The following is a 19,907-nucleotide window of genomic DNA, read 5'->3' as shown; positions in this document are numbered from 1 at the left end:
GTTTGCCTGCTGCGGAGCATTTCAAATGACTCTGCCAGTGGGAGACTTTCTGGATATATTCCCTCAATTCCCTCTCGCCAGGGGGACTCAATGTGGAGTTAGACGCATACACCTTGTTATAACAGATTACACGTCCATTTCTGGTTTGTTCCCCCCCCTCCTTCCTACTTTCCTCTTACCCCTGTCTCTCCCCCCCACAAACAGGTCTGTCTCTGCTCTACCGGTCGGGAGTGGTATAGCAAATATATTAATATTTCATATATATGTATGTATGTGTGTGTGTGTATATATGTGTATGCCCCTTGCCCCTTGCTATAATTTATTGTTTACTGATTGTAGTTCCACGGCCACCCCCACATGCTCTCCATTGTGTATATATAGCTGTCCTCCTCTAGAGGGCAGCAGGCCAATAGAAGGAGCAGTCAGCTCCGAGCGCGTAGCCTTTCACCACCGCAGCCCTGATTGACAAGATTCCAGCCCTGCCTAGGTCCAATCAGATGCCGGTGACATCACTTCCTGTTCCACGGTCCATGCTGGTCTGTGTGGAGCTGCTTGGTTCCTTTGCTCCTGGAGAAACACTGTGATCCATTCCAGCCAGCTGCACAATCCTTTCCAGCTATCCGGAACAGCGGTGGGACCCACAGATGCCATGTGGAATGCCAGGACTGCACCTTACTTTGTCGAGCATGCATCTTCTATCATCTTGTAAGTGTTTTCAATCTTGTCCTATTAAAGTCATCATTTTACTGCTACACTCAGGTCGGCGCCTCCCCCTCCCTGTTTTTTCCTTACATGTCTTGCAGAGTTCTGGACACACTCTGAAGGGTGTGTCCTTCCTTTTTAACCCTTAATACCCCTTTCTATGGATACATCACCATCCAGCTATTACATCCATAGGCTATACCCCTAAGGATTACGCCATCTGGAGTGCTAGATAAACACTGACTATACTGCAAAATAAGGGGGGGGAAATGGATGATTGATGCCTTTGTGGGGCTCCAATGTGGTTAAGCTATAGCTACGTCTACATCAAACACCATATTGGTGGCCCAAAGCCAACTCAACACAGCATGCAGATGTGAACAGCCTAATTGGGCTCAGTCACCCTGATTTACTAAGTTGTTAGAGCATTTTCACTTTTAAAAAATTTTGTAAAGTGAATTTTCACTTATCTTAGTACATAAGGACAAAGTGGAAATTCACTTTGCGAAGTATTCCCATGATTATGAGTGACTTCAACATTTCTGACATTACCTGGAATTCTCAAACTGCTATTACAAGAAATAGCAGGGTATAATGGAAGTACTGAATAGAGTTTCTCTAAAACAGTTAGTAAAAAGCCCAACCCGAGTAGAGATGGCCGAACACCCCCCGGGTCAGTTCGGAACTCGAATTGAAAAACCCAAAGTCCCTATTTTGAAGGCTTATATGCAAGTTATTGGCCAGGAAAAGGGTATGGGGGGGCCCGAGTACTGCCCTGGGGGACATGTACCAATGCAAAAAAAGATAATGTTTAAAGGAGCAGTGATTTTAATTATGTTTAAAGTGAAACAATAAAAATGAAAAATTCCTTCAAATATAGTGCCTGGGGGGGTCCCCTTACAAAGTAACATAGTTACATAGTAGGTGAGGTTGAAAAAAGACACAAGTCCATCAAGTCCAACCTATGTGTGTGATTACATGTCAGTATTACCTTGTATATTACTGTCTGTTGTGGTCATTCAGGTGCGTATTTAATAGTTTTTTTAAACTATCCATGCCCCCCCCCGCTGAAACCACCGCCTGTGGAAGGGAATTCCACATCTTTGCCGCTCTTACAGTAAAGAACCCTCTACAAAGTTTAAGGTTAAATGGAAGGCCGATCACAGGTCAGCCTGATTTTGTAGGAGGAGTCTGGATGTATTTAAACCTGCCCTCTATCCTCCTTGCCTGTCGACGGTTTCTCTCGTGTACAGGCACTACTTCCGGTTCGAGACGTCAGCGCGCCGACAGGTCCGTCCTCCAGGTGTTGCACGTTTGCTTGCTGATGGCTGCATCACGGGAGGTCTCTTCATTCAGGTCACAGCAGAGCGGGAGATGCTTCCTCCCATCTTACAATTCGGGGGTTCGCTTCACCCACAGGTTACGTGTTTGAGGCATTGCTTAGGGTTACCAGCTCATCCTTGCAGGTTTGGCATCCGGAGGGGGTTGGGGGGGCTGTTTTGGTTACTCTCTGCGGTGGAGTTTTTGGGGGGAGTGTGTGTTTGCTCTTGGCAGCTGGAGGGCTTGGTTGAGTGGTTGTGGGGTGTCCCCCGGTCGGGGGGAGTACAGGCAGGGGAGGGGCAGTTCGAGGTCCGCCCGTTTTCTTGGTGTGACTTAGGGGGCAGGGGGGTCAGAGCAAGGTCCGCTCCACATGGCGTCAGGGGCAGGGATGTTGCTGCTAGGATGCAAGACTGGCAGCTGCCAGGTTTTTGTCATTATGATATCAAACGCATGGAAGGCATAATTCTTTGCTGTGCTTTTCGATGGAGCCAAGCCTAACCCTAACTGAGCCTGCTATCTGACACGTTACCCAATTCATGTAACTTTTTACTGTCTTAACCTTTTTCCTCAATGTTGGTACCCATAGGTTTGATACCTGGCTACCCCAATCCAAAGTTCTCTTGTCTTATGGTACCCTAACTGCGTTTTGGTCTACAACCACGTCACCATCTGTCATGTCCCTTCCCCTAATTGTGACTGCATACTTATTTCATGGTAAAAAAGGGGAAAAAAAAAGCGAATCAGACCCACCTCCAAGAAAACGGAAAATTGTATACTTACCTTCAGTAATTTTCCTTTCCTGACGCATCCCATGGCAGCACACACAATGGGTTGTGACTCCGCCTCCACAACCTGATAGGACTGGTTAGCTATAAGTTTTGAAGAGGAGCCCACCGCTGCATTCTCAGTAACTATCACCTTAGAAGGGTGGGATTCTGTGTGCTGCCATGGGATGCGTCAGGAAAGGAAAATTACTGAAGGTAAGTATACAATTTTCCGTTTTCCTGACGCATCATGGCAGCACACACAATGGGAAATAACTCGCTACATGGGTGGGTGCTTTTAGAGCATTTTATTTACTCAGGTACAAGGTATAGAGGAGTTAGATTGAATGATTGATCTTCCGAACTCAACCGTAGTTAATTGAGCCGGATCTATTTTGTAGTGTGACATAAACGTGTTTTTAGAAGACCAACTTGCTGCCTTGCAAATAATTTCCGCTGACACTCTGCAGTACGCTGCCCAGGAGCTGGCCACTGCTCTGGTCGAGTGGGCTTTTAGACCATCCGGTATTGGGAGTGATTGTATAATGTACGTCCTCTTGATGATTTTAATCAACCAGGTCGCTATTGTTCTTTGGGAAGCTGCTTGCCCTTTTCTAGGGCCATGCGGAATGACTAGGAGGTTTTCGACCTTCCTGAACGGTTCAGTAGCTTCAAGGTAGGAAACAATGGTAGACTTGACATCTAAGGGGTGTGGATGTCCTTCATTAGAGAGAAAGACTGGAAGATTGATTTCCGAGTTAAAGTGGAAGGTAGACGTCACTTTGGGTATAAATCGTTCTGATGGTCTGAGAACAACTCTATCCGGGTAGAGGACTAGATGTGGTTCTTTAATTAATAGAGCGTGCATCTCCGAGACTCTCTTGGCAGACGTTATTGCGATCAGAAATGATAATTTGAGCGTCAAATCCCATAAGGATACTGATTCCAGGGGAAGAAATGTTTTTTTTGATAGAGCTTCTAACATGGTGGACAAATTCCAGGTTGGAAAGACTGGTTTTCTGGGCGGCCTTATCTTCATGCATGCCTTTAAGAACTGAACTATGAGCCCATGGTTTGCTCTACTGCTCTATCTTGATATTACCAATGATTGTTATCATCCTGCCCCTATTGATTCCTTGGTAGCCTCACCTGTGTTTACCTTTGTGTCATTTTTACCAGTTTCAATCCTACATGCCATGTTTCTTATCCTGTCACTAGGTTTTATCAACATTATGGTCAACCCTTCCCAATGGTGGTCCAACCCAATTGTGGGTGGGTGGCTGTGGCTGGCCGGTGGGCCGTCCGGCCTTTGCCTGCCCGGGAGCTGCGATGGGCACTGCCGGCCTTTGGGCCCCCCCCTTCCTCCCTCGCCCGCCTCCCTTGGCGGGCTTGTGTGTGGGGGCGGGGCTTGCCGCCACTGCCCATCGACGTCACGTCACCAGCGGTGGACGTGCGCCGCGCCTTCTGGCGCCGCCGCGCCCTTCACGCTGTGGTTGCTATGCTCGCAGGCTCGGTGGGTGGGTCTCAGCGGCCGCCGACCATTGGTCGGCTTCTCGCCCTGGCTCCTCCCACTTTTGGCCGTGCGGACGTGACGTTGGCGGGCCTCCTCGCGGCGACGCCTATATATGGGCGTCCTGTTCACCTGGGGCGGTGCGGCGCTCGAGGTACACTACAGCTACACTTCAGCATAGTGGTGTTCGCTCCACACCACCCTGTCACACAGGTAAGGCCACTCCATACCCTGTTTGCGCACATGTCACCCTCTAGCTTTCCCACTTCTCTTTCCCCCACTCCATCCCTCACTCTACCCATTCATTCACTCACCCTTACATCACGCTCACCTTCCTTCTTCCCCCCCCCCCCCCCTCTCTTCCCTCCCCCCCTTACCTTCACTCTTCCCACCTTCCTCTTTCCCCCCCCCCGCTGCACACACACTCCCTGCATTATCACTCATCTTTCACTCCCATCTCTAGGGTGCCTCGTGGCTCTGCATCGCCCTGGGGGGGATTGCCTGTTTTGGTCGCCGCGGCGGGGGGGCCCGCCTCAGCTCCCGACCTGGCATTAGTCCCGGATGGTTGCCGTACCTGGCCATTTACCATTTACCCACAATTTCCGTGAGTACTATTTAATTTTTGGGGGATTTTTTAGCCCTCTGTACCCATTGTTACCTTGGCCCTTGATATTATTATCATTTTTTTCCAGAAACATGACATGTCTGCTCCTGATGAGTGGTCTTGAACCACGAAACGCGTCGAGCTACCGGTTGTCACTTACTGTCCCAACCCATGCTATACAGAGTTTTACCCCCTAACAGGAATTTGAGGCCAGCTATCAGGCAGGCATTACCTTGTTTTAACTATTTACGCATTCTGACACCTGGTGATCCCTGGTTTATCTTCAATAATATTGCTTATACCCATGTTATTACCCATGTTATCTGTATACCTTTTATATCCTTGATAACTATACTAATGGTCCTTATGTTGATCTCTGGTTATCATTTCTAACATTTTACCAAGTGTTATATTGATATTGTCTGATACCATTGTTTGTATGAACATGCAAATAAAGAATTTTATTGACCCACCGTTTGTGTCGGCTTGCAAACCATTGGCTTCATATAAAGTCCCACCTCCTCCTCCCTCACCCACTGGCCTTTGCTTGCGGGTTTTCTAGATATTGAACTATGAGCGGGTCTAATGCCCATCTAGTTCCCATCATTGCGGACAGTGCCGAGACTTGTACTTTAAGAGTGCTCGCACCCAGGCCCTTTTCCAGGCCTAGCTGCAAGAACTCCAAGATATGATAGACTGAAGGAGAGAACGGATCCCAAGAATGTTGCTGGGCAAACGCGGTAAATCTCTCCCAGATCCTGTTGTACGTGCCATTTGTTGATCTTTTCCTAGCTTGTTGCAGTGTGGCCACTACTCTGAGTGAGCATCCCTTGTCCAGCAGCCTTTCCCTTTCAACCTCCATGCCGTTAGGTGTAAGCGTTCTGGTGCCGGGTGCAGGAATCGACCCTGAGAGAATAAATTTGGGCTCAACGGGAGCGGAAGCGGCTCCTCTGTGTTCAGCTGTAATACAGTCGCGAACCAAGGTCTCCTTGGCCAGAAGGGCAGTACTGCTATGACCGTGGATGTCGAATTCCTCAGCCTGGCCAGAATCGGAGGAAAAATGTATCCCAGGTGGAATTCGCATGGGTGGTGAAGGCAATCGATCCCTGCTGCTGTCGGATAGTTGTTCCTCGCTAAGAATCGAATACACTTGTTGTTCTGTGGGGTTGCCGCTAGATCTATATCAGGAATCCCCCATTTGCGGGTGATGAGAGCAAAGGCTTGGGAACTGAGAGACCACTCCTTGTTCGACACAAACATCCTGCTCAGGTCGTCCGCTAGTTGGTTTTGCATACCCGGAACATAAGTCGCCTTCAAGTCCGTCAGGTAGATCTGAGCCCACTCGAGTATGGGTCGCACTTCCTCCATGAGCGTTCTGCTCCTGGTACCTCCTTGTTTGTGGATGTAATTTACTGCTACCGTATTGTCTATACGTAAGAGAACACTTTTCCCTTCTAGGCATGGTCCGAATGCTAGAATAGCCTGCCAGGCGGCTCTGAGTTCCAGGACATTTGAGACTATGCCCTGTGGGCGGAAAGACCAACGTCCCTGTGCTCCGTGATGTTGGTAGTGTGCTCCCCATCCCTGAAGGCTGGCATCCGTTGTGACTACTTGTGGTAGTGGAGGAACTATGGGACGACAGCGTGTTAGGTTGCTGACCCGTGTCCACCACCATGCTGATCTTTTTACTGCCTGGCTGATGACTATTCTCTGTTTCATTGAAGACCCGTTCCATTGAGACAGGAATGCATTTTGAAAGACCCTTGAGTTCCACTGGGACCACTGGATCATTAGGAAGGTCAAGGACATGCAGCCCAGGATGCTCAGACACATTCTGGCAGGAAGATGATCTGCCGCCAACAGGTTCTTTATTTTGTGAATCAATGGCCCTATCTTCTCTTGAGGCAACCCGACCGTATTGGAGCTGGTGTCTAATTCTGCGCCTAAGAAGACCATTCTTTGCGTTGGAACCAGACTGCTCTTTCCCCAATTTATTATCCAGCTGAACTGTTGAAGTGTGGAAATTAGAACTGATCGATGCTGGAGGGCAACTTGTTGGCTGTCGGCCAGGAGGATGATGTCGTCGAGGTAGTGCAACACCCTTAGCCCTTTTTCTCTTAGGAGAGCTATGATCGGGAGTAAGACTTTTGTAAAGGTTCTGGGAGCCGTCGATATGCCAAACGGAAGGCTTTGGAACTGGAAATGCTGATGACCTATTGCAAAGCGTAGGTATTTCTGAAAGGTTTGGTGCACCAGAATATGCAGATAGGCGTCGGACAAATCGACCGAGAGCATCCAGTCCCTTGTTCCTATTGCTAGTAATATGGACTGGAGGCTCTCCATCTTGAAGGATTCGACTGAAATTGTTTCATTTAGGTCTTTCAAGTCCAGCACTGGCCTCAAATCTCCCGTCTTTTTTGCTACTAGAAAAAGCGGAGAGTAGAATCCTAAACCTCTCTGTTCCTGAGGAACCTCTATGATTGCTTGTTTCTGCGACAGTTCTTGAATATAACTGGTCAGGATCTTTCCTTTTGGTAGAGAAGATGGTGTTCTGGTCAGTCTGAAGTGGTCTTCTGGAGGTTTGTGTTTGAATGACCATCTGTGACCCTCCTGGATGGTGGAAATCGTCCAGGAGTCTCTTATTTGATTTTCCCAAGTCCGAGTAAATTGCCTCAACCTCGCTCCTACTATCGCGGGCTGGGCGTGCACGCCATCAAAATGACTTCTGCTGTTCTCCTGAATTGGGGACTTTAGGTTTTTGCACCCTCACAAAGGACGACTGGGGGTTTCGCCAGTTTCACTTGAATTCCCTTCCTGGTTTGTAAGATCTTGCCTCTCGGTATCTTTCTGGCAACTGGTGTCTAAACGGTGGATTTCTTTGTTTGGGTCTTCTATCGGAAGGGATGAGGCCAGACTTCCCTCCAGTAACTTTTGAAATCGCTGTATCTAGTTTAGGGCCGAATAAGTTAGTGCCGTTGTAGGGAATCCTACACCAGGTCGACTTAGAAGTCGCATCTGCGACCCATGGTTTTAACCAGAGTGCTCTCCTTGACATTACTGAAGCCAACATCGCCCTTGCTGAAGATCTTATGATATCCATGGCTGCTTCAGCCACAAAGTCTCCTGCTAGGCTAAGTTCTTGCAAAGCTGATATGATTTTTTCCTGATCCGCTGCCTCTAGCAACAATTTTTCAATGTTGACTGCCCAAAAGGTAATTGCTCTGCCAACCGCTGCCAGAGTGATCGCTGGTCTACATGCTCCTCCTGCTGCTGAATAGGCTTTCTTAAGATCGAGGTCTATTTTTCGATCCATTACATCCCTAAAGGTTACGGCATCCTCGATCGGGAGATTTACATGTCGCGCCAGACGCATTAAAGAGGAATCTACCACAGGAGCTGAAATTAGAGGGTTCACCATTGGCTCCCTTAATGGGTAGAGTTTAGCTATCCTGTTGTTCAGGCTGTTTTTTTTATCTGGTTTCTGCCACTCATCCTTTATTAGCTCCTCTAGCTCTTCAATAAAAGGAAAGGTTTCAAGGTCTTTTTTCAGGTTAGGAAAATACTTTCTTAACTTGCGTGGTGCCTCTTTCTCTTCTTCCCACCCGATTGCCTCTTTTACAGATTTTGCGAAGGGATCTATAAGCGCAAAATCAAATGAAGTGGGCATTAGAATCTCTTCCTCTTCTGGGGAGTCTTCCTGAAGAGTATGAGAGGCTGACGGGGAGAGATTTTGCGGCGTATAAGAGGTTGAGGCCACTGAAGCCTGTCTGATGGATTCGTGGGCTGCCACTTGCATGATAGACTCTTTCACAGATTCTTTTATTATGTTAGATGCTTCCCTTGCATCCGATTCTCTTTCACGAGTTGCTTCATCCAAACAGACTTGACAGACTAGTTTAGCAGGTGGTGCTACTGCTCCGCAAACCCAGCAGGCGTTTGCCGCAGGATGGGTGCGTTGATCATCGCGAGGTTGACAGGATGAAGTCTCATCTCTATGGTGGTGGGATGAGGTTCTTGACCGACTTCGTCTGGATTGAGAATGTTTTGAAGGTGATCGGCCCCTGCGTTTGGAGTGCGTTGATCTTGATGATCTGCCAGAGCTATTAAAATAATATAGCATTAGTGGCAAGGCTCTCTTTTACTCCTCTTCAATACTTACCTAATGTCTGTCCCCCTTACCTTGTAGCCCGTGAATGGTCTGCTGGAGCAGCGGCCTCCATAAAGCAAGATAGAGTGTATCTGAAGGAAAAAGTTTTTTTGTTTTGGTTTTTTTTTTTTTTTTTTTTTTTTAAAAACAGGAGGTGCCAAGAGAAAAGAAATGCAGAGTTTTAGCAATATAGGAGAGAGTCCAAGACTTACCAGTGTCAGGGATCGAAAAGGGGCACAAGGCAGCACTGTGGTGAGGTTCTGGTGGTCACAGAGGCAAAATGACAGAATTCCTCTGTTTTTAAATCTACCGCCGTCGCGATGGCTCTGACGTCACGGCCGCGCATGCGCAGTGGCCATTTGTGGCGTCCAGCGCCATCTTGGAAACTGGCATGCCCTAACGCCACCTATGTCAGATCCTGTGCGCCCTAGAGCCGGAGCTATGCACAGTAAGAAGACGCTGTGGGACTACAGCGCCCAGCGCGCCTGGAGCCATGATTACACAGATGTGCATGAGGGAAATGCAGTATGTCAGGAGAGGGAAGGGAGTGAGAGAGACAAATAAGAAAAGACAGTACCTGGAGGCCGCTGCAGATGTCACCAAAAACCTCTTTAAGGTTTGTAAGGCAAAGGTGGATTGTTTGTGTTTTTTTTTTTAACCCCTGAGACCATCAGAGTGGGGTTCCCCTGCATAAAGCTCTTTTAGAGACTGTACAGCCAGGGCTTCCATCTAGGAGAGGCTTGAACCTAGCTGGGGCGAAGCGGTAAGGGGTTTTCAGCTTTTACCGGTCCAACCATATAGGTGAGGAAAAAAAAGAGAATGCAGCGGTGGGCTCCTCTTCAAAACTTATAGCTAACCAGTCCTATCAGGTTGTGGAGGCGGAGTCACAACCCATTGTGTGTGCTGCCATGATGCGTCAGGAAACATGCTGTTCCATACCTGCAGGTTACCCATCACGTCTGTGGGTGTTTCAAACAGATTGTGGTGTTCGTTTTTAATTGGCTTGTTCAGTGGCAAGCCTCTTCATCTGTTCTTGTGCAGCTTTCATATCTTATACATACTCACGTTTCTTATACAATTTACGTTTCTCATGCAATTTACGTTTCTCATGCAATTTACATTTCTCATGCAATTTATGTTTCTCATGCAATTTACGTTTCTCATGCAATTTTTCATTTCTTACGCAACTTTCTTTTCTCAGGCCAACTCACGTTTTTCCATGTTATGCCCCGTACACACGGTCGGACTTTGTTCGGACATTCCGACAACAAAATCCTAGGATTTTTTTCAGACGGATGTTGGCTCAAACTTGTTTTGCCTACACACGGTCGCACAAAGTTGTCGGAATTTCCGATCGACAACCACGCGGTCACGTACACCACGTACGACGAGACTAGAAAAGGCCGGTTCAGAACCAAGCGCGGCACCCTTTGGGCTCCTTTTGCTAATCTTGTGTTAGTAAAAGTTTGGTGAGAGACGATTCGCGCTTTTTCAGACTCGTGGCTTTCAGATCGTTTTCTGCTGTTCAGTTTGTGCTTGTGGGTTTGTATCTGCTCTTCAGTGCGTGCAAGCAAGTTCCGCGTGACTTTAAGGAGTCATTGTATTCTTGTTCGTTCGTTACTGGTTTTCAGGTCGCTCTTCACAGGCCTTGCTGTTCTTCAGTGCGTTCTGTTACTTCGTTCTGAGCAGCCGACCGTTTTCTAGCCATGTTTCATATGCATACTCCTCGTAGGGTTCGTGCTGTGCGGGGACTTGTTGTTGGGGTCCTCACCTTGACACAAGTCCAGTCCATGAACAGGGTGGGGAGGAGTTCATGGACCAAGAATTGGTTGCTTCAGCGTGACCAGTTCTGTCATATGCCTTTGCTCCGTGAGATCCGTGAGAATAATCCTGATGATTTCAGGAGCTTTCTCCGGATGATGGACCCCGTGTTTCACCGTTTGTTGGCTTCGCTGACCCCCTATATCAGCAGGCAGGATACCTGCATGAGGCAAGCCATCACTCCGGAGCAGAGGTTGGTCGCTACCTTGCGGTATTTGGCCACAGGGAGAAGTCTGCAGGACTTAAAGTTCTCGACAGGCATCTCCCCCCAGGCTCTGGGGATCATTATCCCAGAGACCTGTTCTGCCATCGTACAGGTCCTGCAGAAGGAGTATATGAAGGTAAGATTTTTATGCTTTAATATCACATTTTATTGTATTGAATGTTTGCTAATATATTGTATTTCTTTCCTCATTCCCTAATTACCATGATTGTAATATGCTGTGAATGTCCCCTTTGTCCTCATGCATGCTGGATTTTTATGTAATTATTATTTGAGGTCCTTCATACATATTTGCCCTTCAATAACCTCCCCAGCATGGTGTCTCCTGCCCTATATTCACCTCATGTAGTCACTTAACAATGTATTTTATCAGCTCCATAGTAGTGCTTTACCCCAAACACCCCCTAAAATGTTTGGAAATGTTATTTTAGCTTTAAATTCAGGCAGAGTGCCAGAGGCTTTTTTTGTGGTGTCCCCAAATTTTTTGTAACCCTCCCTCCCCCAACTGCTAAGTCAGCTGATCCCAATTCTCTATCCTCAATCATCTATCTGCTGACTTTGCCAAACCCATACACACTATACCCACCTCTTTACTGGTCAGATTTATGGATGAATTCCCCAAAGCATGTAGTGCAAGGGCCTGCCTGTATACTTTCCAATGGTACTGTTTAAAGTTTTTGGATCCTATTATTATCTTGATAGGTAATAGCAGAATGTCCAAATGTCCTCAAATGTGTACAGTGTGTATTTATATCTTTGTATTCAGACACTTCTTACCTGTCCAGTGGGCTGCCAATAGTGTAACTAAGGAGGGGCTGTTCCAAGTAATACCCTGTATTTAGGCATTCATCTCTCAATGAAGTGTAGAGGGTTACCTGTTCAAGAGTTCCCCCCCCCTATAATGTTAGAAATGGCCCATGAGAGGGGGGGAGGGGGAATATGATAGGTGTACCTTATACTTTGTTGTTGTTAAATTCCCCTTAGTAAATGCCATCTGGAGGTTGCCCCATAATGTTTGTGTATAATCTGCTTGCCATGTTTCTGTGAAAAAATAGTAATGTTTATTGTTTTTTCCTCAACAGTTTCCTTCAACGCCACAGGAATGGCAGACTGTGGCCTCCCACTTTGCCCAGCGGTGGGACTTTCCTAACTGCGGAGGGGCAATTGATGGGAAACACGTCCACATCGTCCCACCACCCAACTCGGGGTCGTACTATTATAATTACAAGGGGTTTAATAGTATAGTGATGTTGGCGGTGGTGTCGGCTAATTACGAGTTCTTGTATGTGGACGTGGGGAAGAATGGCCGGATGTCCGATGGTGGAGTGATCGCCCAGACGGAGTTCTACAGGCGTCTCCAGAATTGCAGCTTGGACTTGCCACCTCCAGAGGACAATGTTGAAGGTCTCCCATTTGTGTTCGTTGCTGATGAAGCATTTGCGCTGGGGGACCACCTGATGCGGCCATTCCCGATGAGGACCCTCACCCCGGAACAGAGGGTTTTTAATTACCGGCTGGCCAGAGCCCGAAGAGTGGTGGAGAACACATTTGGAATCCTGGCCAGCCGGTTCCGATTATTTCTGACACCCATCCATATGGCGGAGTATAAACTGAACCATATAATACTTGCCTGCTGTGTTCTCCATAATTTTTTAAGAAAACATTCAGCCAACTATGCTGGCTCAGTTGGGCCTGAGGCCGGAATCCCAAATCCATCAACACTGACGGCGCTTGAAAGTGGCCGTCCTGGCTTGCCCTCCCTGAATGCCCGTGATGTCCGGTTACGCTACCTGGAGTTCTTTGCGGGTAGGGGGGCTATCAATATGCCAGACAATCTGTGACACCTTTTTCAAATAAAAAACAACCAAAAGAAATTCTTTGTGGACATTTACTGCTTGTGTTTGTTTTAGCTGACCCTGACAGAAATGTGTTGAGTGCAGAAAATGTCGTGACTGGGTAACCTTATAAAAAACACTGTTGGCTGGTACTTCCTAAATGCAAAAACACATTTCACTACAAGTGCACTTGCAACTGCACTGAACCTGCACTTGTAGTGCAAAGTGTATTTGCCCTTAGGAAATAACCCCCATTTTTGCATAAAACAGCAATTACATCACCCCAAAAGTGTTGTAGTGTTGAGACAATAATCCACACATTCTTGAGTAACCAACTTTTTTATACCTGCACAATCACATGTGCATTTCCCAAAGGTTTTTAAAACAAACCAACATGTTTGTTGTATAACAATGTTTGCAGTAGCATTATCAAAAATCGAAATGTCCATTTCAGATAAAACAGGCCTGTGTAAAACCAACAAGAAAGCCAAAAAACTTGAACTTACAAAGTTCACATATGGTAAAACCTGAAGGCTATATCAGACATGAGTATTTAGGAACTGGGTTTGATATAGCGTTCAGATGGGGGGAAATCACCCCTGGAAAAGCCAAATTTGGAAGATGCACACCAATTTACGAATGTCAACATGTGCTATCTACCATCAGGGGGGATCAAGGGACGTGTTTTGGGGGAGCAAGCCCTTCCTCAATGCGACTTTTAATTGAGGAAGGGGTTGCACCCCCAAAACGCGTCCATTGATCTCCCATGATGGCAGATAGCACATGTTGGCACACTGTGTGCATCCTCCAAATTTGGCTTTTCTAAACATTGTAAAAATTTTCGGAAGATAAAACAGATGATTTTGTGGGGTTTAAATTCGCCCCAAAACATCAATGATGTTATTATTTTTTTTAATAACATCACTGATTAGTTGCTGGATGTTTTGCAATTGGAGATTAAACCCCATGATCTCCCCGATCAGTATATGGGCACTTTCAGATGTAAAGCGTTCTGGATCACGATCACCTAAAAAGAGATAAAGAACAAAAAAAAGGTCTCAAAAATCTGCCACCATCCATCTCGTTTACCTGAGCCTGTGGTCGCAGACACTCACCTGTTGTGGTGCCAATCTCCACCACATTTTCTTCTTCCTCCTGCTCAGCTTCTTGGGTTGGTATTTCCCCTTCTTCCAGAGGGGGGGGGGGTCTCTGGTCTCCTGGGATGAGGGGTGTCCTCCGAGTCTTTTCTCCCCTATGTAAAACAAAAATGGTATAATTAGCACACAGATATTTGATGGCCGAACTAGAAATAGGAAACATTGCTTGGAAATGGGGTACAATTGTCTATTTTAGCCGAGTTCCAAGATGTATATTTTTTATTGCCCTTTGTCAAGCTGCAATACTTTACCTGTTTGGTACAAGCTTCACAGATGTAGCCCCCCCTATAGTATACACTGGAGCACCTGTGTGGCCCCCCTAATAAAAATGGTGTTCTGGGGTTCCACACTAGTGCTCCAGTGTCCAGATGTGAAAACAGCTGCTCAGTGTCCTCTCCTTACACACAATCTAGTTGGCATTTCATTCTAGTAACAAACCCATCTACACAAACAAATATTTGGGATCCAAGTAGGCCCCCAAAAATGTGTGAAAATGCAATGGTGTTCTAGAGGCCGAAAGAAAAATGTTTGATACGAACGAATAATGGGCCCATGAACATTAAAGTTGACCTTTTTAAACGTTACAATTACTAAAAGCATATGGAGCAGAACGAACGTAATAAAGACAGAAAGAATAGGAACACAGCACAACTACTTACTTTTTGGCAGCACTCTCCGGATCTTTCGGTACTGCTCTGGCTCTCTCAACTTCAGGTCCGACCACCGCTTCCTGAGCTGATCTTTTGATCTTCGTACCCCGAAATTCCTCTCAAGACTCCTGACCACTTTCACCATGATTTTGGCCTTTCGGATATTGGGGTTGGGGTAAGGCCCATATTTTCCGTCATAGTCTGACTTCTTCATGATGTCGACCATCTCCAACATCTCCCCAAACGACATATTTGTGGCCTTAAAACGTCTCCTTCTGGATCGGGACGTGCCTGGATCCGGGCTTTCCTCCTCCTCCTCCTCGTTGATATAATTATCACGCACCTGCTGTAACTCCGCCATCATGCTCTTCCCCCACTGCGCCGAACGAAAAGGGGCGGGGAATACACTAGAAAGAACGTCAGGGGCGGGCGGAGTTACACGCATGCGCAGTGTGTATAAAGCGTAACACGCGTGCGTATTACGTACGATCTGTTAGTGGAGGAAGGAGCATTGGACGCGCCGATCGTAAGAACGAAGGTAAGAGACAAACTTGTGCCTATACTGCTTCTAGATTGAGGCCTATATTGTAACAAGATTAGGAGAGTTTTGTCTGACATTAGGCTTTGTCTTGTGTTGTGTCTTGCAGTGAACATGGATATCTTAATGAGAGATACTGACTTCATGTCAGTATTCATAGATATGCTAAGTGAGCTGCCCTGTCTGTGGGAGATTACCCACCCCCATTTCAAGAACCAAGCAAAGAGGAAGGCAGCACTGGAGCAATTGTGTGAAATTGTGAAGCAGGTGATCCCCACGGCAGACATCACTTATTTAAAGATTTTCATTGGTGGCCTGAGGAGCACATATCTAAGGGAGCGCAAGAAAGTCCTGGATTCACAGAGATCCGGAGCAGCAGATGACATCTATGTCCCCAGGATGTTGTACTACGACAGGCTGCACTTTCTGGCAGGCCAGACTGAACCCAGGCCATCCCTCTCCAGTCTTCCTTCCACGCTTCCTTCCCCCCCGGCTGAGGCTTCTGACGCCCAACCTGGGCCTTCCAGGCCATATGTGGAGGAGCCCAGATTGAGCCAGGTATAGCATTCCTCAAAATATTTCTGCTTGTACAATCAATGATGTTAACTAGATGTTAGTTGGGAGTACTAATTTAGGATTGTGATTGATGATGCAAATACTAAAACCATGTCCCTTTCTCATACACAGGGAAGTCTCAGCCAGGAGGTGGCCGGGCCGAGCCAGCTGGCTGATATCAAGGTCCCTCCACCCCCCCTGAAAACAGAAAGTGGCAGTAGGATGAGTGCCCTAGAGGAGGCGGCTATAGCATTCTTTTGGAGGGCTACAGAGGTCCTGGGAGCACCCCACACCATGCAGGAGAACATTGCTGCATTCATAGCATATAAAATGCAGAGGATGGAGGAGGGCCAAAAAGTAATGTGTGAGGCCCTCATATCAGAGGCTCTGGAGAAAGGTATGAGGGGCCAAATTACACCTCACACACATCTTTGGGATGGTCCTCCTCCTCCTCCTGCAGGTCCTCCTCCTCCTCCTCCCTCTCCTCCAGGTCCTCCCAGTCCTCCTCCAAGTCCTCCCAGTCCTCCTCCTCCTCCAGGTCCTACTCCTCCTCCTGCCACATCTCCAACTGCACAGCCACAGCCCGGAAGGAAGCGTGGAAGGAAGACTAGACAGTGATTGCCCTGGATCCAGTCTGGTCGGCCAAAAAAATGCAGCCTCTTGTGGTACCACAGCCTGGGGACACTGATGTCATCTGCTGCTATCTGGATCTCTGGGACTTCTGGACCAGACTGCCCTCCCTTAGATATGGACTCCTCAGGCCACCAATTTTGATGTTGAAGAATTGTTGTCTGCCGTGGGGGTCCCAGGCTTCGCTAATTTCTCCTGTTGATCCAGTGTTGCCTTCCTCTTTGTTTGGTTCTGATCCCTTAATAAAGGATTTTTGTTTTGAATTCTACTCGCCTATGTGTTTTACTTCAAAAATGACAGTTGGTTTGTGAGGATTCAGGTACATTTCAAATATACAATGTGAAATGAACAAGGGACACCAACACCAAACAATCTCCTTGAGATTAAATAATAAAAGATATCAATGGTGTTGGGGTAACTTGACACACAAAACACAGACAAAAATATTCTGGAGTAAAAATAAAAATAACATTGAACAAAGATCAGCCTTGGAAAAAATCCAAACATTAAAGAAAAAAAAAAGCTTAAAATCCAAAAAAAAAAAAAATAAAAAATATAAAACTGTCAGATGTGACAACTAATAACAATATATTGAGGGAATTCCACTAAAAAAACACAAATAAAAGTTTGTGAGAAGTGTGTGTGAATATGAGCAGCAAAACGACTTAATTCTTGTCACATTATAAAGAAGAAGAGAGTGCGCTGTATTAAACCATTTTTAACATCAGACCCAATAATGACCAACTGAGAAATGCATCCCAGCTTAGGCTGTCTATAAATTTATGGCAGCTTATGGGGTGGCGCAGACAGGGGCATGGCGCAGACATCATGGCTCTTTCCTGAGTGGCTCTGTCACGAGTGATGCGCAGTTTCACCGACGCAGTTATCAATTCTGATCATGTCTTCTCTGCTCTTTTACAGGTAATTGTCTCCTATCTCCTATCCAACTGTACATCCCCACTGAACTGGCTTTGCTGAGTCTTCTATTAATATTTTTGGTAATTGTCTCCTATCTCCTATCCAACTGTACATCCCCACTGAACTGGCTTTGCTGAGTCTTCTATTAATATTTTTGGTAATTGTCTCCTATCTCCTATCCAACTGTACATCCCCACTGAACTGGCTTTGCTGAGTCTGCTATTAATATTTTTGGTAATTGTCTCCTGCTGCCATATCTTTAAACTTCCATATTTACTGCTAGCTCTATAACAAACACACTGCAATAGCAATATTACTGGTGATTGATTCTCAACTCCATGTGGCTTGAGTGATCAAGAGAGGTAATTAGCTTTACGACCCTAGCCTGTGTCTGGCCTGGCCCTGGCCATCTCCTCCCCATATTCAGGTGTCTCACATCAGACCCAATAATGACCAACTGAGAAATGCATCCCAGCTTAGGCTGTCTATAAATTTATGGCAGCTTATGGGGTGGCGCAGACAGGGGCATGGCGCAGACATCATGGCTCTTTCCTGAGTGGCTCTGTCACGAGTGATGCGCAGTTTCACCGACGCAGTTATCAATTCTGATCATGTCTTCTCTGCTCTTTTACAGGTAATTGTCTCCTATCTCCTATCCAACTGTACATCCCCACTGAACTGGCTTTGCTGAGTCTTCTATTAATATTTTTGGTAATTGTCTCCTATCTCCTATCCAACTGTACATCCCCACTGAACTGGCTTTGCTGAGTCTTCTATTAATATTTTTGGTAATTGTCTCCTATCTCCTATCCAACTGTACATCCCCACTGAACTGGCTTTGCTGAGTCTGCTATTAATATTTTTGGTAATTGTCTCCTGCTGCCATATCTTTAAACTTCCATATTTACTGCTAGCTCTATAACAAACACACTGCAATAGCAATATTACTGGTGATTGATTCTCAACTCCATGTGGCTTGAGTGATCAAGAGAGGTAATTAGCTTTACGACCCTAGCCTGTGTCTGGCCTGGCCCTGGCCATCTCCTCCCCATATTCAGGTGTCTCACATCAGACCCAATAATGACCAACTGAGAAATGCATCCCAGCTTAGGCTGTCTATAAATTTATGGCAGCTTATGGGGTGGCGCAGACAGGGGCATGGCGCAGACATCATGGCTCTTTCCTGAGTGGCTCTGTCACGAGTGATGCGCAGTTTCACCGACGCAGTTATCAATTCTGATCATGTCTTCTCTGCTCTTTTACAGGTAATTGTCTCCTATCTCCTATCCAACTGTACATCCCCACTGAACTGGCTTTGCTGAGTCTTCTATTAATATTTTTGGTAATTGTCTCCTATCTCCTATCCAACTGTACATCCCCACTGAACTGGCTTTGCTGAGTCTTCTATTAATATTTTTGGTAATTGTCTCCTATCTCCTATCCAACTGTACATCCCCACTGAACTGGCTTTGCTGAGTCTGCTATTAATATTTTTGGTAATTGTCTCCTGCTGCCATATCTTTAAACTTCCATATTTACTGCTAGCTCTATAACAAACACACTGCAATAGCAATATTACTGGTGATTGATTCTCAACTCCATGTGGCTTGAGTGATCAAGAGAGGTAATTAGCTTTACGACCCTAGCCTGTGTCTGGCCTGGCCCTGGCCATCTCCTCCCCATATTCAGGTGTCTCACATCAGACCCAATAATGACCAACTGAGAAATGCATCCCAGCTTAGGCTGTCTATAAATTTATGGCAGCTTATGGGGTGGCGCAGACAGGGGCATGGCGCAGACATCATGGCTCTTTCCTGAGTGGCTCTGTCACGAGTGATGCGCAGTTTCACCGACGCAGTTATCAATTCTGATCATGTCTTCTCTGCTCTTTTACAGGTAATTGTCTCCTATCTCCTATCCAACTGTACATCCCCACTGAACTGGCTTTGCTGAGTCTTCTATTAATATTTTTGGTAATTGTCTCCTATCTCCTATCCAACTGTACATCCCCACTGAACTGGCTTTGCTGAGTCTTCTATTAATATTTTTGGTAATTGTCTCCTATCTCCTATCCAACTGTACATCCCCACTGAACTGGCTTTGCTGAGTCTGCTATTAATATTTTTGGTAATTGTCTCCTGCTGCCATATCTTTAAACTTCCATATTTACTGCTAGCTCTATAACAAACACACTGCAATAGCAATATTACTGGTGATTGATTCTCAACTCCATGTGGCTTGAGTGATCAAGAGAGGTAATTAGCTTTACGACCCTAGCCTGTGTCTGGCCTGGCCCTGGCCATCTCCTCCCCATATTCAGGTGTCTCACATCAGACCCAATAATGACCAACTGAGAAATGCATCCCAGCTTAGGCTGTCTATAAATTTATGGCAGCTTATGGGGTGGCGCAGACAGGGGCATGGCGCAGACATCATGGCTCTTTCCTGAGTGGCTCTGTCACGAGTGATGCGCAGTTTCACCGACGCAGTTATCAATTCTGATCATGTCTTCTCTGCTCTTTTACAGGTAATT

The sequence above is a fragment of the Aquarana catesbeiana genome, linkage group LG03 (assembly GCF_042186555.1).
Source record: "Aquarana catesbeiana isolate 2022-GZ linkage group LG03, ASM4218655v1, whole genome shotgun sequence".
In the NCBI taxonomy this organism is placed as follows: Eukaryota; Metazoa; Chordata; class Amphibia; order Anura; family Ranidae; genus Aquarana; species Aquarana catesbeiana.
This window is presented reverse-complemented; position numbering follows the sequence as displayed.